The sequence below is a fragment of the Macaca fascicularis genome, chromosome 5 (assembly GCF_037993035.2).
Source record: "Macaca fascicularis isolate 582-1 chromosome 5, T2T-MFA8v1.1".
NCBI lineage: Eukaryota > Metazoa > Chordata > Mammalia > Primates > Cercopithecidae > Macaca > Macaca fascicularis.
In genome coordinates, this window is record NC_088379.1 from 117,872,207 (window position 1) to 117,885,524 (window position 13,318).

Below are 13,318 nucleotides of genomic sequence, written 5' to 3' on the forward strand. Positions count from 1 at the left end.
TATGAAAGCCAAGCATTAAGGAAAGAGCAGGAAACAAACAATTATTTTTTGCCAGTAATAGATTGTGTAGAAGCTAATGTGTTTCACTTGCCTATTTCGATTTACTCATTTTTTAAAAATTTCCTGTATCACACTGTTAGCTCTATACTGGCAAATATTCCTTCATTAGCTAAAAGCAAAGAATGGAATTAACACTAAGTCTCAGATCGCCATCCTCCTTATTAGAGAAAGGAGAAAATGAGAGTTCTTCCGCTTGAAGAGCTACCAAAGAAAGTAAGTAGAGTGGTTCAAAAACAATAATCATCCCCTAAGCCAGGTGATTGGCGCTCTGAGCACATTTGCTTTGCAACTGAGCCGCGTTTCACTCAGTCACATAACTCTTATAGAAAGTATAGAATCCTGAAAGTCTAAAACTGTGCTCGTTTTCCAAATCAGCCTGGTGAAATCTCGTTCTTGATTCTCAAATTCAGAATTTCAATTTTAAGTTTAAGGGCCTTAAAACTGCAAGTTATAGAGTGAATAGAAGAAGGCCTGGTTTTCTAATCAAGTCTGTTGGTCTCTGAAGGCTAGCTATGCCAAGGTCTCTGTGCTTTGCACACACCATGAGGTGCTTAGGCGCCGTGTCAAGAGGTAAGTTAACAAAAAATGAAATGTGCTATCTTTTCTTTGCAGACACGTTTTGGGTTTGTTCTCCTTAAGATCAGGCAGGACTAGTAGACTTCTGCTGTCGACTGCTTGTCCTACAGAGTCCCTTGCTGCTGGGCTGTACTTAGTTGTCACTCTGTGAATAGCTTGGCGTGTGGGTGTTTGCTGCCTTTGCGCCCGCAAAGTGTGCGGACATCCAGGCGGTTCTCCATTACTGTCTCCTGGCTACTTGAGGACATGCGAGTCCTATTTGTTCCCAAGCCAGTAGGAGGCTCCCTGCCAAGACCCATCGGCTGCTGGTGACATGCACACGCTGTGTGAATCACACAGCCACATGGTGGACTTTCATTATGTCAGCCCAGGAGTGTGGTCTGCCAATCCCCAGGCCAGAGGCCCACCCCCAGGCGCCTTTGACATTTTAAGTATAAAATAAATAAAGAGCTTTGTGTGTGTCTCTGAGCGAAGGAGAAGATGAGGGGCTGTGGGTGTTTCTTTTTTTTTTTTTTTTTTTTTTTTTTTTTACATGATTATACAAACTTTATTTGTATAGATACTCCATTTCCATGAACCAATTTATCTTTGATCCAGCCCTATGGATACAGGAATAAAATAACATCAGAATGGCTTTTCTCATGAGCAAACCAAATTCAGAACCATTAGAAATCAACAGTTACTTTGGGATCTTAAAAATCTCTTTTAAACTACAGATTCTGCAGGCTGTGGGTGTTTCTGTCTGATCTGTAATCCGATGGAGGCTCTTCTTTCCTCTCAGCCACTTCAGGGCGCACTTCTCTGATGCCTCAGACAGAGGCAGGCTGAGTGCTGAGAGGCAAATAGCTGATTAAACCAAGTTGGCTGGATGTGGTTTTTGTTTTTGTTTTTGTCTTGTTTTAAGCAAATGAAATTCACATCTTTTTCCCTGAAAAAGTCTAATAAGTGGTCATAACATTTCAATTATTGAACAGAATTTCTATTCATTAATTGAATATGGATCCAGATAATTATCTAGAGGATAATCCCAATGGCAAAAGCCACAATTACTTTTGCATCAACCTAATATTACATGGCTTTATATTGGAAAAATATGAGGAACCTGAAGACTTTGCATAGTCAAGCAATTTTCTTTCTCAAAAACCTAAATGGTAATGAAGCCAACAAGGAAACCAAATCCAGAGTAAACTAGGAGAAACTGGATGACCTCTTAAAAAATAAAATTTTATTGCTTGAAAACTTTATTGATAGCAATAACTGATACCTATGAAGCACTTACTACATGCTAGGCAATGTTTTTGTGTTTTACATATGTTAATTCAGTTGATGCTTATAAAACTGTGAGATTGATCCTATTATTACTAGCCCCCCCACCAACTTTATTTTTTTTGAGACAGAGTCTTGTTCTGTCACCCAGGCTAGAGTGCAGTGGCGTGATCTCAGCTCACTGCAACTTTCGTCTCCCAGGTTCAAGCAATTCTCCTGCCTCAGCCTCCCGAGTAGCTGGGACTACAGGCATGTACCACCACACCTGGCTAATATTTTGTATTTTTAGTAGAGACAGGATTTCACCGTGTTAGCCAGGATGGTCTCGATCTCCTGACCTTGTGATCCACCTGCCTCGGCCTCCCAAAGCGCTGGGATTACAGGCATTAGCCACTGTGTCCGGCCTATTATTACCCCTTTTTATAGATGAGAAAACTGAGACATGATTTGCCTAAAGCTACTCAGCTAGTAAGTAGCAGAAATTTAAACCTAGGAAGCCTCACTGCAAAGTGCGTGTGCTTAACTTGGCTGTTTATTGATAATCAAAACAGTGAAACCACAATTCTTCATTTCAACATCTTCATTTTTCTGCTCCTGTTATTTCAGGGCCCCCGCATCCCATTTCTCCAAGACAGATGCTCCTTTGTGGGCTATCTCTAACTTCAAAAGCTACATAGTTCTATGCAAAATAAATTAACTTTCCTGGCTGTGAAAATTATAAATACAGATTTTAAAATATTCTGTTGCCAAACGATCCTTAATCCGCACATTTCCTGGCCTCATCAAAATAATGCAATGTTTCACAGCCCTAACAATTTTATATTACAATATGCTTCATGCTGTTTTCATGTACATACCACACCAACATCTGGACCCTCCTTCCTCCCACTCCATCCCTGGAGAGATGCAGCAGTTTGGACATTCTGACTTTGTTGGTATAAACAGCACATTTCCGTTGCCTCACCCACTGTAGCACAGACTAAATGGTCAAGGCTACTCCATTTCTTCTTCTGAAGATAAACTATTTCTCTTCCACTAAAATTACTCTTGCTGAGTTTCTCTCCAGACCTCTGGTACCATTTAGTGGAAAGCAAAGTGACCATGCATTTTCAGAAGGAGTCAGGACTCTGCACTCTTATCTTGATCTTCTCTGTGTCATAGATTTTGGAAATCACTCAGCTGACTCCTCTTCACCTCCATAACTCAAGTTCTTTACCTAGAATATAGGTGGACACTATCTGCCTCTCAGAGAATACACCTCAAGTCGAAGGCTCTTTAAAGTTTAGGAAATCTTTTTTCCTACCTTATAACTGCCTCCTACTATCATGATAGTTCTGGATTTGGGGACATATGAAGTGAGTTTATGTGAGTGTTCTCTCATTTGGGGTGCAGAAATGCCGAGAAAACTTTCCTGGAAGTACCATTTTGAAGTTATCGGTGCAGGAGCCTAGAGCCAGGACCAGATGGCAGGCTTGACTCACTTTGACCTGAGATGTTGCACTTCCAGCTATGTGGGCCAGGCTAACAGTTCATCAGATGTCACCATGGCTGATGGAGTGGGTAACTGTAGCTGGAGAATATGAGCAACAGCCTCTGCAGTGATGGCCTTTTCTTTTTCCTATTTTTTCTTCTTCAGGCCGGGAGGTAACCCATTCATGACCCGGAACATTCTCATTGCACTTTCTTGAGAAGTCAAGTTTGGTAAACACGTTCAGCTGCAGTGAACTGGAGAGAGGAGGGTGGGACACAAAGGCAAGAGAGACAGAGGGAAGGGACAGCTTTGGCATCCAATTTCCCATTTTAATAAATTATCCTCAGACTGTAAGTGTTGATATGAAAGTGACATAGCAAAGACCTTCATTTTCACTTACAGAATTTCCTAAAATATACTTTGCTTTAAAAAAAAAAATCAGAAAATTCTTTTCTTTTTTTCTTCATTTGTTGTCTTACAGAGTCTTGTTCTGTCACCAGGCTGGAGTGCAGTGGCACGATCTTGGCTCACTGCAGCCTCTGCCTCCTAGGTTCAAGCAATTCTCCTGCTTCAGCCTCCCAAGTAACTGAGATTACAGGCACGCACCACCATGCCTGGCTAGTTTTTGTATTTTTAGTAGAGATGGGGATTTGCCATGTTGGCCAGGCTGATCTCAAACTTCTGACCTCAGGTGACCTGCCTGCCTCAACCTCCCAAACTGTTGGGATTACAGATGTGAGCCGCTGTGCCCAGTCTTTTATTTCATTTTCTATGTAAATAGAATGAAAAGATAAGTTGAATTTCTTGGCAATCTAGCGTTTCTCGAACTAATAGTTCAAACTGCTTTTATATCATCAATTATCTCAATAGATTATGCTTACCAGGGATCCCCAACATAAGATGAGGCTCTCCTCCTCACAGTCTTTGTTCATGTCATTCTCCAACTGGTATTCTTTTACTCACTTCTCCATCCAGCAATTCCAAATCCTATTCCCTCTAGAATTTCCTGTGCAAGTGCCTCTCTCTACTCTGAAAGGATATATCTTTTACCACCTCTCAATGCAGCCCTTGGTTCCAACCCTAAAAGCAGTAAATGATATTCGTTACCTATCCAATACTTCCAGGCTTGGGTTTTCATTTTATTCTCTTTAATATTTTCTTCAAATGTGGAATAGATATCAATAATTTATAAAATAGATGTGATATACACGGAACATGATGAATCCCCATAGGCCAAGCCATCGATTTAAATAGAAAAACATACCACTTGCTTTGAAGTCTCCTCCATACTTCCTTTACATCTTCTTCCTACTCCCCTCAAGAAATCCAGAATTCTGAGTTTTACTTAATCACTACTTTTCTTTGTAATTTTACTATATACAATCATCCCTTGGTATCCATGGGAGATTGCTTCCAGGATCCCTAGGACACCAAAATTCTTGGATGCTTAAGTCTCTGATATTATAGAAAATGGCAAAATATTTGTATATAACCTACACATATTCTTACCCATATACTTTAAATAATCTCTAGGTTACTTGTAATACCTAATACATGTAAGTGCTATGTAAATAGTTGTTATATTGTATTTTTGTATTTGTATCATTTTTATTGTGTTTTTAAAAAATACTTTGCTTTTTTTGTTTGTTTTTTTTTGAGACGGAGTCTCGCTCTGTTGCCCAGGCTGGAGTGCAGTGGTGCAACCTCGGCTCACTGCAAGCTCCGCCTCCCAGGTTCATGCCATTCTCCTGCCTCAGCCTCCCGAGTAGCTGGGACTACAGGCACCCGCCACCACACCCGGCTAATCTTTTGTATTTTTAGTAGAGGCAGGGTTTCACAGTGTTAGCCAGGATGGTCTCAATCTCCTGACCTCGTGATCTGCCCGCCTTGGCCTCCCAAAGCTCTAGGATTACAGGCGTGAGCCACCGCACCTGGCCTTTTAAAAATATTTTGATCCACAGGTGGTTGAATTCATAAATGTGGAACCCACAGATACAAAAGGCCAACTGTATATTTGTATCCTGTAACAATATATTGTTTGGTTATGTTTGTAAATTTTATGCATGCATTCCTCTGTGACTGCTTTTTATATTTCTAAGATTTACCCATGTTGTTATATGTAACTATAAGTTATTCATTTGTTTATTTTTTCCCAATGTATGAATGTACTTCAGTTTCCTTCCTTCCTTTCTCTCTCTCTTTCTTTCTTTCTCTCTCTCCTTTCTTTCTCTCTCTCCCTTCCTTTATTTCTCTTTCTTCTTCCTTTCCTTTCCTTTTTTTTTTTTTTTTTTTTTGAGATAGGGTCTCATTCTGTCACCCAGGCTGAACTGGACTGCACTGGTGCAATCTCAGCTCATTGCAACCTCTGCCTACCAGGCTCAAGACATCCTCCTACCTCAGCCTTCTGAGTAGCTGGGACCACAGGTGCATGCCACCACACCTGGTTAATTTTTGTATTCTTTGTAAAGATGGAATTTTTCCATGTTATTCAGGCTGGTCTTGAACTACTGGGCTCAAGCGATCCGCCTGCCTCAGCCTCCCAAAATGCTGGGATTACAGGTATGAGCATCACACCTGGCCGTAATTCACTTTTCTAATCCACTCTCCCCATGAGGGACATATGGTTTGTTTCCTTTTGCTTGTTTGCTAATTACAAACTGTGTCACTATGAAAATTCTTTTTTTTTTTTTTTTTTTTTGAGGCGGAGTCTGGCACTCTTGCCCATACTGGAGTGCAGTGGCCCGATCTCGGCTCACTGCAAGCTCCGCCTCCTGGGTTCACGCCATTCTCCTGCCTCAGCCTCCCGAGTAGCTGGGACTACAGGCGCCCGCCACCTCGCCCGGCTAGTTTTTTTGTATTTTTTAGTAGATACGGGGTTTCACCGTGTTAGCCAGGATGGTCTCGATCTCCTGACCTCGTGATCCGCCCGTCTCGGCCTCCCAAAGTGCTGGGATTACAGGCTTGAGCCACCGCGCCCGGCCGAAAATTCTTATACATAGCCCCTAGATACAGATACAAGAATTTCTCTAAATTAGAGTATATACTTGAGAGTGGACACTGGGTCAGTGAGTGTGCATCTTTGATTTTACTGGATAATGCCAAACTGTATGTTCCAATAATGGTGACTTGGAGTAACTAACACTGACTGTTCTTGACGATTGTTACTATCCAGTTGCTTTTTTTTTTTTTCAATCAAGAAGTTGCGAAGGGGCCAAGCGTGGGGGCTCACGCCTGTAATCTCAGCACTTTGGGAAGCTGAGGTGGGTGGATCACTTGAGGTCAGGAGTTCAAGACCAGCCTGGCCAACATGGCAAAACCCTGTCTCTACTAAAAATACAAAAAATTAGCCAGGTGTGGTGGTGCGGGCCTGTAATCCCAGCTACTCAGAAAGCTGAAGCAGGAGAATTGCTTGAACCTGAGAGGCAGAGGTTTCAGTGAGCCAAGATTGCACCATTGCACTCCAACCTGAGCTACAGAGTGAGACTCTGTCTCAAAATAAATAAATAAATAAATAAATAAATAAGTTGTGAAGGGTTTTCCAATGTGGTTTGAGCTTGTATTTCCTGATTACTAATGAAGTCAGACACTTTTCATGTGTTTATTAGCCACTCATATTTCTTCTCCTGTGAAGTGCCTGTTCAAGTCTTTTGTCTATTCTTTTCCTACTATGTGGTTGGTCTTTTTCTCATTGATTTACAGAAATTCTTTATGTATTCAGGGTAGAAATCTTTTGTCAGCTACCAAAGCTACAAATACTGTCTCCCAGTTTGTGATTTTTCTTTCCATTTTTTATGGTGTCATTTTACTAATCAGAAGTTTATCCTTAATTACAATCTTTTCCCTTATGATTTGGTTGCTTTTTGCAAGCAATTAAAAAAACTTTTTCCTAATGAAAGGTATTCTTTATTAGATATTCTCTTTTACACATTGTGTAGTTTCGTCTTTCACCTTTAAGTTTTTAACTAATATTGATTTGAAATAAATAAATAACCAGTTAGCTCAATGCCATATATCAAGCTCTGTAATAAATCAAGTTCCCGTATATATGTAGGTCTCTTGCTGGACTCCCTATTTTATTTGTAAGGTCAATTTTTCTTTTACCATTTTTTGTTTTGTTTTGTTTTGTTTTTGATTTTGTTTTTTGTTTTCAGACAGAGTCTTAACTCTATCAGCCAGGGGCTGGAGTGTAATGGCATGATCTTGGCTCACTGCAGCCTCCATCTCCCAGGTTCAAGTGAGTCTCGAGCCTCAGCCTCCCAGGTAGCTCGGATTACAAGCATGAGCCACCACACCCAGCTAATTTTTGTGTTTTTAGTACATATGGGGTTTCACCATGTTGTCCAGGCTGGTCTCAAACTCCTGGCCTCAAGTGATCCGCCCACCTCGGCCTCCCAAAGTGCTGGAATTACAAGCATCAGCCACCATGCCTGGACTGTAAGGTCAATTTTTCTAAGTGCCAATAATTTTTGCATCATTTAATTATATATTTATTATTGACATTTGGTATAACACTGTGCTCTCCTCATTATTCTTCATCAGGAATGTCTTTATTATTCTTGAACTGTTTTTCCATAGAAATTTTAAAATCACCTTTTTAGGTTACATACAAAGACACATAGACACAAACAGAACTGTTGAGATTTTGACTGCAGTTGCATTAAAGTTATAGATTAATTTGAATGTTGAGTTTTCCAGACCACAAACATGGAATATCTCCTCATGTCTTCCCATGAGGTAAATGTTATAATTTTTTCTCTGAAAGTCTTGTGCACATACTAGAATTAATCTCAGATACTTCATATATATTACTTTTATACCTTACATATTTTGTACCATTGTAAATGATGTATTTTAATTAAATTTCATTTTCTAAGCATTTGTTGCAAATTTAAGATATTTTGCCTAAGGTTAGATTTATCGGGTTGTTGAACGATTCTAAAATTTTGTTGGTAAAATTATGTTTCAAGTCCGCCTTGCTGTCAGCCAGTGCTGGATGCTGAGGACTCAGGGAGGCCCACCCGGACCAGTGCGGGAGACAGCGACCCGAGCAGAAGCTGGACCGAGCGGGAGAGGAAGGAGAGGAGAGAGTCAGGGCTCTCAGGAGCCGGGTCCTGGGCAAGGGGCAGCCGTTTTCAAATTTTCAGGAAAGCGGTCGGCTCACCCTCGGGCAGTAAAAAGATGCCTCTGGGGAGGAGGCCCACGCAGCTCTCCGGGCAGTGGTGGTGGCTGGGCCTAGGGAGGTGGCAGTGGAACGGAGACCCTGGTGGGGGATGACATCAAGGGAGGAGACGGGCAGGACCCCAGATTTCTGCCTGTGGGCGATGGAAGTGAGGTTCACTGAGCAGGGAAGCTGGACACAGAACGCGCAAAGGGCAGAGTAGACAGCTGGTGGCCGAAGAGCAGGCGGACCCCCTCCGCTGGGGGAAAGTTTCCGATGGGACACAAAGCAGCTGACCGGAAGTGGGGGCGAAAGTGCAGCGCGCTCAGGGGCGACTGAGCGCCTTAGCTCGCGAAGTCTGAATTGCCTGACAGCGGGGGACGCGGTGGCAGCGCTCGAATGGAGTCGGTTGAGTTTCTGAGGGCCTCCGGTTATGGAAGGCTCGCTGCAGAGACAAGAGAGGAACCTGTTCCATAGGGATTCTAGAAGAGAACAGCGTTGTGTCCCAGTGCGCATGCTCGCATCAATTATCCAGCGTGGTTGAGACCCTGACTTGTTTGGAGTAGTTTTTTCGCACCCACCCGAATAGCCTGCCCCTCAGCCACACTCTGTGCCCTCCTGAGAACAGGTTGATATGCCCAAGATAGTCCTGAATGGTGTGACCATAGACTTCCCTTTCCAGCCCTACAAATGCCAACAGGAGTACATGACCAAGGTCCTGGAATGTCTGCAGGAGAAGGTGAATGGCATCCTGGAGAGCCCCACCGACACAGGGAAGACACTGCCCCCTGTGCACCACGCTGGCCTGGTGAGAACACCCAAGACACCATCTTTACCTGCAATATTGCCAAGAGGGTGCAAGGGGAGCTTCTGGCAGATCGGGCCTTTGTCATCCTGGAACAGTGCTGCTGCTGCTGTTGGAGACCCCATAGCTTGTAACACGGACATCCCAAAGATCATTTACGCCTTTAGGACCCTCTTACAACTCACACAGGTCATCAACGAACTTCGGAACATCTCCTACCGGCCTAAGGTGTGTGTGCTGGGCTCCCAGGAGCAGCTGTGTATCCACTCTGAGGTGAAGAAGCAGAAGAGTAACCACATGAAGATCCACTTGTGCCACAAGAAGGTGGCAAGTCACTCTGTAATTTCTACAACAATGTAGAAGAGAAAAGCCTGGAGCAGGAGCTGGTCAGCCCCATCTTGGACATCGAGGACTTGGTCAAGAGGGGAAACAAGCATGGGGTATGCCCTTATTACCTGTCCCAGAACCTGAAGCAGCAAGCCGACATCATCTTCATGCCGTACAGTTACTTGTTGGATGCCAAGAGGCGCAGAGCACACAACATTGACCTGAAGGGGACAGTCCTGATCTTTGATGAAACTCACACCGTGGAGCTCTGTGAAGAATTGGCATCCTTTGTCCTGACACCCCATGAACTAGCTTTGGGACTGGACATCATAGACCAGGTGCTGGAGGAGCAGATCAAGGCGGCGCAGCAGGCTGAGCCCCACTCAGAGTTCAGTGGGACCCCACCAGCTCAGGGCTGAACATGGAGCTGCAAGACATTGCAAAGCTGAAGATGATCCTGCTCTGCCTGGAGTAGGCCATCAATGCCGTTGAGCTCCCTGGAGATGACAGCGGTGTCACCAAGCCTGGGAGCTACATCTTTGAGCTGTTTGCTGAAGCCCAGATCATGTTACAGACCAATGGCTGCATCCTGGACTCGCTGGACCAGATCATCCAGCACCTGGCAGGAGATGCTGGAGTGTTTGCCAACAAGACCGGACTGCAGAAGCTGGCGGATATCATCCAGATCATGTTCAGTGTAGACCTCTCTGAGGGTGGCCCTGGTTCCCTGGCAAGACTGGGGGCCTATAAAGTGCACATCCATCCTGATGCCCGTCACCAGAGGGCGGCTCAGCCATCTGATACCTGGAGCACCACTGCAGCCAGAAAGCGAGGGAAGGTGCTGAGCTACTGGTGCTTCAGTCCTGGCCACACCATGTGCAAGCTGGTCCGTCAGGGCGTCTGCTTTCTCATCCTCACTGGTGGCATGCTGGCCCCGGGATCCTCCTTTGCCCTGGAGATGTAGATCCCTTTTCCAGTCTTCCTGGAGAACCCACACATCATCGACAAGCACCAGATCTGGGTGGGGATCGCCCTTAGAGGCCCTGACGGAGCCCAGTTGAGCTCAGCGTTTGACAGACGGTTTTCCGAGGAGTGCTTGTCCTCCTTGGGGATGGCTCTGGGCAACATCACCCGCATGGTGCCCTATGGGCTCCTGATCTTCTTCCCTTCATATCCCTTCATAGAAAAGAGCCTGGAGTTCTGGCGGGCCCATGTCTTGGCTAGGAGGCACTGAAGCCTCTGTTTGTGGAGCCCAGGAGCAAAGGCAGCTACTCTGAGACCATGAGTGCTTACTAAGCGAGGATTGCCTCTCCCGGGTCTACCGGCGCCATCTTCCTGGCGGTATGCCAGGGAAAGGCCGGGGAGGGGCTGGACTTCTCAGACAATAATGGCTGTGGTGTGATCGTCACGGGACTCCCATAGACCCCACACATGGACCCCTGGTTGTCCTCAAGATGCAGTTCCTGGATGAGATGAAGGGCCAGGTTGGGGCTGGGGGCCAGTTCCTGTCTGGGCAGGAGTGGTACCGGCAGCAGGCATCCAGGGCTGTGAACCAGGCCGTTGGGCGAGTGATCCGGCACTGCCAGAACTACGGGGCTGTCTTCCTCTGTGACCACAGGTTCGCCTTTGCCGACCCCAGAGCCCAGCTGCCCTCCTGGGTGTGTCCCCATGTCAGGGTGTACAACAACTTTGGCCATGTCATCCAAGACATGGCCCAGTTCTGTGTTGCTAAGTGAACTATGCCAGCACCAGCGCCCCAGGCTGCAGCATCCAGTTTGTGTGAGGGAGAAGATGCTGTCAGGGTGGCTAAGTCACCTGGCCCCCTCCTTTCCACCAGGAAAGCTAAGAGTCTGGACCTGCACGTCCTCAACCTGAAGCAGAGGCCATCAGGGTCACCAGCTGCTGGTGGTGGGCTGGGGGGCCCTGGCGAGGAGCAAACCCACAGGTGCTCCACCCTGTCCCTCCCATCTAAGAGGCTGGCAGAGGAGCCGCAAGGAAGGAGGAAGAAGATCCGGCTGGTCAGCCAGTCGGAGGAGCCCATGGCTGGTGCACACGCAGACAGGGCCGAGCTCTTCATCGTGGCCGTGAAGCAGGAGCTGAGCCAAGCCAACTTCGCCACCTTCACCCAGGTCCTACAGGACTACAAGGGTTCCAATGACTTAGCTGCCCTGGCAGCGTGTCTCAGCCTCCTCTTTGCTGACGACCCCAAGAAGCACAGCCTGCTCCAAGGCTTCTACCAGTTTGTGTGGCCCCACCACAAGCAGCAGTTTGAGGTCTGTATACAGCTAACAGGACAAGGCTGCAGCTATCAACCTGAGCACAGCACGCCCCGAAGGCAGCGGGCACAGCCAGCCCTGGACCCTGCTGGAAGGACAGCACTGGATCCCAAGCTGACCCTGTCCAAGGCTGTGGCCCAGCAGCTGGACCCCAGAGAGCACCTGAACCAGGGCAGATCCCACCTGTCCCCCAGGTCACCCCCCACAGGAGACCCTGGCAGGTACCCACAGTGGGGGTCCAGAGCTCCCAGAGCAGGGAAGCAGGGCCAGCACACTGTGAGTGCTTACCTGGCAGATGCCCGCAGGGCCCTGGGGTCCACAGGCTATAGCCAGCTCTTGGCAGCACTGACAGCCTACAAGCAGGATGACGACCTGGACAAGGTGCTGGCCGTACTGGCCGCAATGACCATTTCGAAGCCTGAGGACTTCCCCCTGCTGCAGAGGTTCAGCATGTTTGTGCATCCACACCACTAGCAGCACTTCTTGCAGACATGCACAGACCTGGCCAGCCGGCACTCCTACCCAGGCATGGAGCCGCCAGTACCCCAAGAGAAGAGTCTTGCCACACTCCTGTGCTCACCCACGGGGCTTTCCAATCAGACCCCTCATGGTGCGAGAAGCCTGGGAAGACCCAGAGCAAGATCTCATCCTTCCTTAGACAGAGGCCAGCAGCGGCCTTGGGGGAGGACGGTGTGGCTGCAGGGCCAAGCCAGTCCCCCGGACCTCCCCACGTGCATGCAGCGTCTGAGTGGGGCCTCTAGGATGTGCCCAGCCTGCAACACTGCCTGCAGGAAGCAGAGCATCACTCAGGTCTTCTGGCCAGAGCCCTAGTGAGTGCCCATGGAGGCCCTCAGCATGCCCAATGGCTTGATCACCTGCCTGTCCGGCTCTCGTGGGCCAAGAACCCACCCAATAGAATAGGCCAGAGAACACTTAAAATCTACTCTTAGCAATTTGCAAGCATACAGTAGAATTATTTTCAGTAACTATGGTTATTAACTATAGTCACCAGATACAACAGACCTCTTGAGTTCATTTCTCCTAACTGAAATTTTGCATCCTTTGACCAACTTCTCCCCAGGCCCTGACCCCATCCCTGCATCTCCTAGTAACCCCCGTGCTGCTCTATATTTCTATGAATTCAACATTTTTAGATTTCACAAATATGTGAGATCATATGTTATTTGTCTTTCTGTATCTGTCTTATTTCATTTAACATAACATCCTCCAGGATCATCCATGTTGTTGCAGATGACAGGATTTCCTTCTATTTTAAGGCTGAATAATATTCCATTGTGTATATATATATGACTTTTTTTATTCATTTATCCTTGATGGAAATTTAGGCTGGTTCCATATCTTGGCTATGTGAATAATGC

At 46.2% G+C, this 13,318-nt stretch overlaps 1 protein-coding gene and 1 pseudogene across 20 annotated transcripts in view; both read left to right on the forward strand.

Annotated features, from left to right (window-relative positions):
* Positions 1 to 13,318, forward strand: part of ALPK1 (alpha kinase 1) — a 137,918-nt gene that overhangs the window by 44,124 nt on the left and 80,476 nt on the right. The window lies entirely within an intron of this gene.
* Positions 9,049 to 12,842, forward strand: LOC102135195 (regulator of telomere elongation helicase 1 pseudogene; annotated as a pseudogene).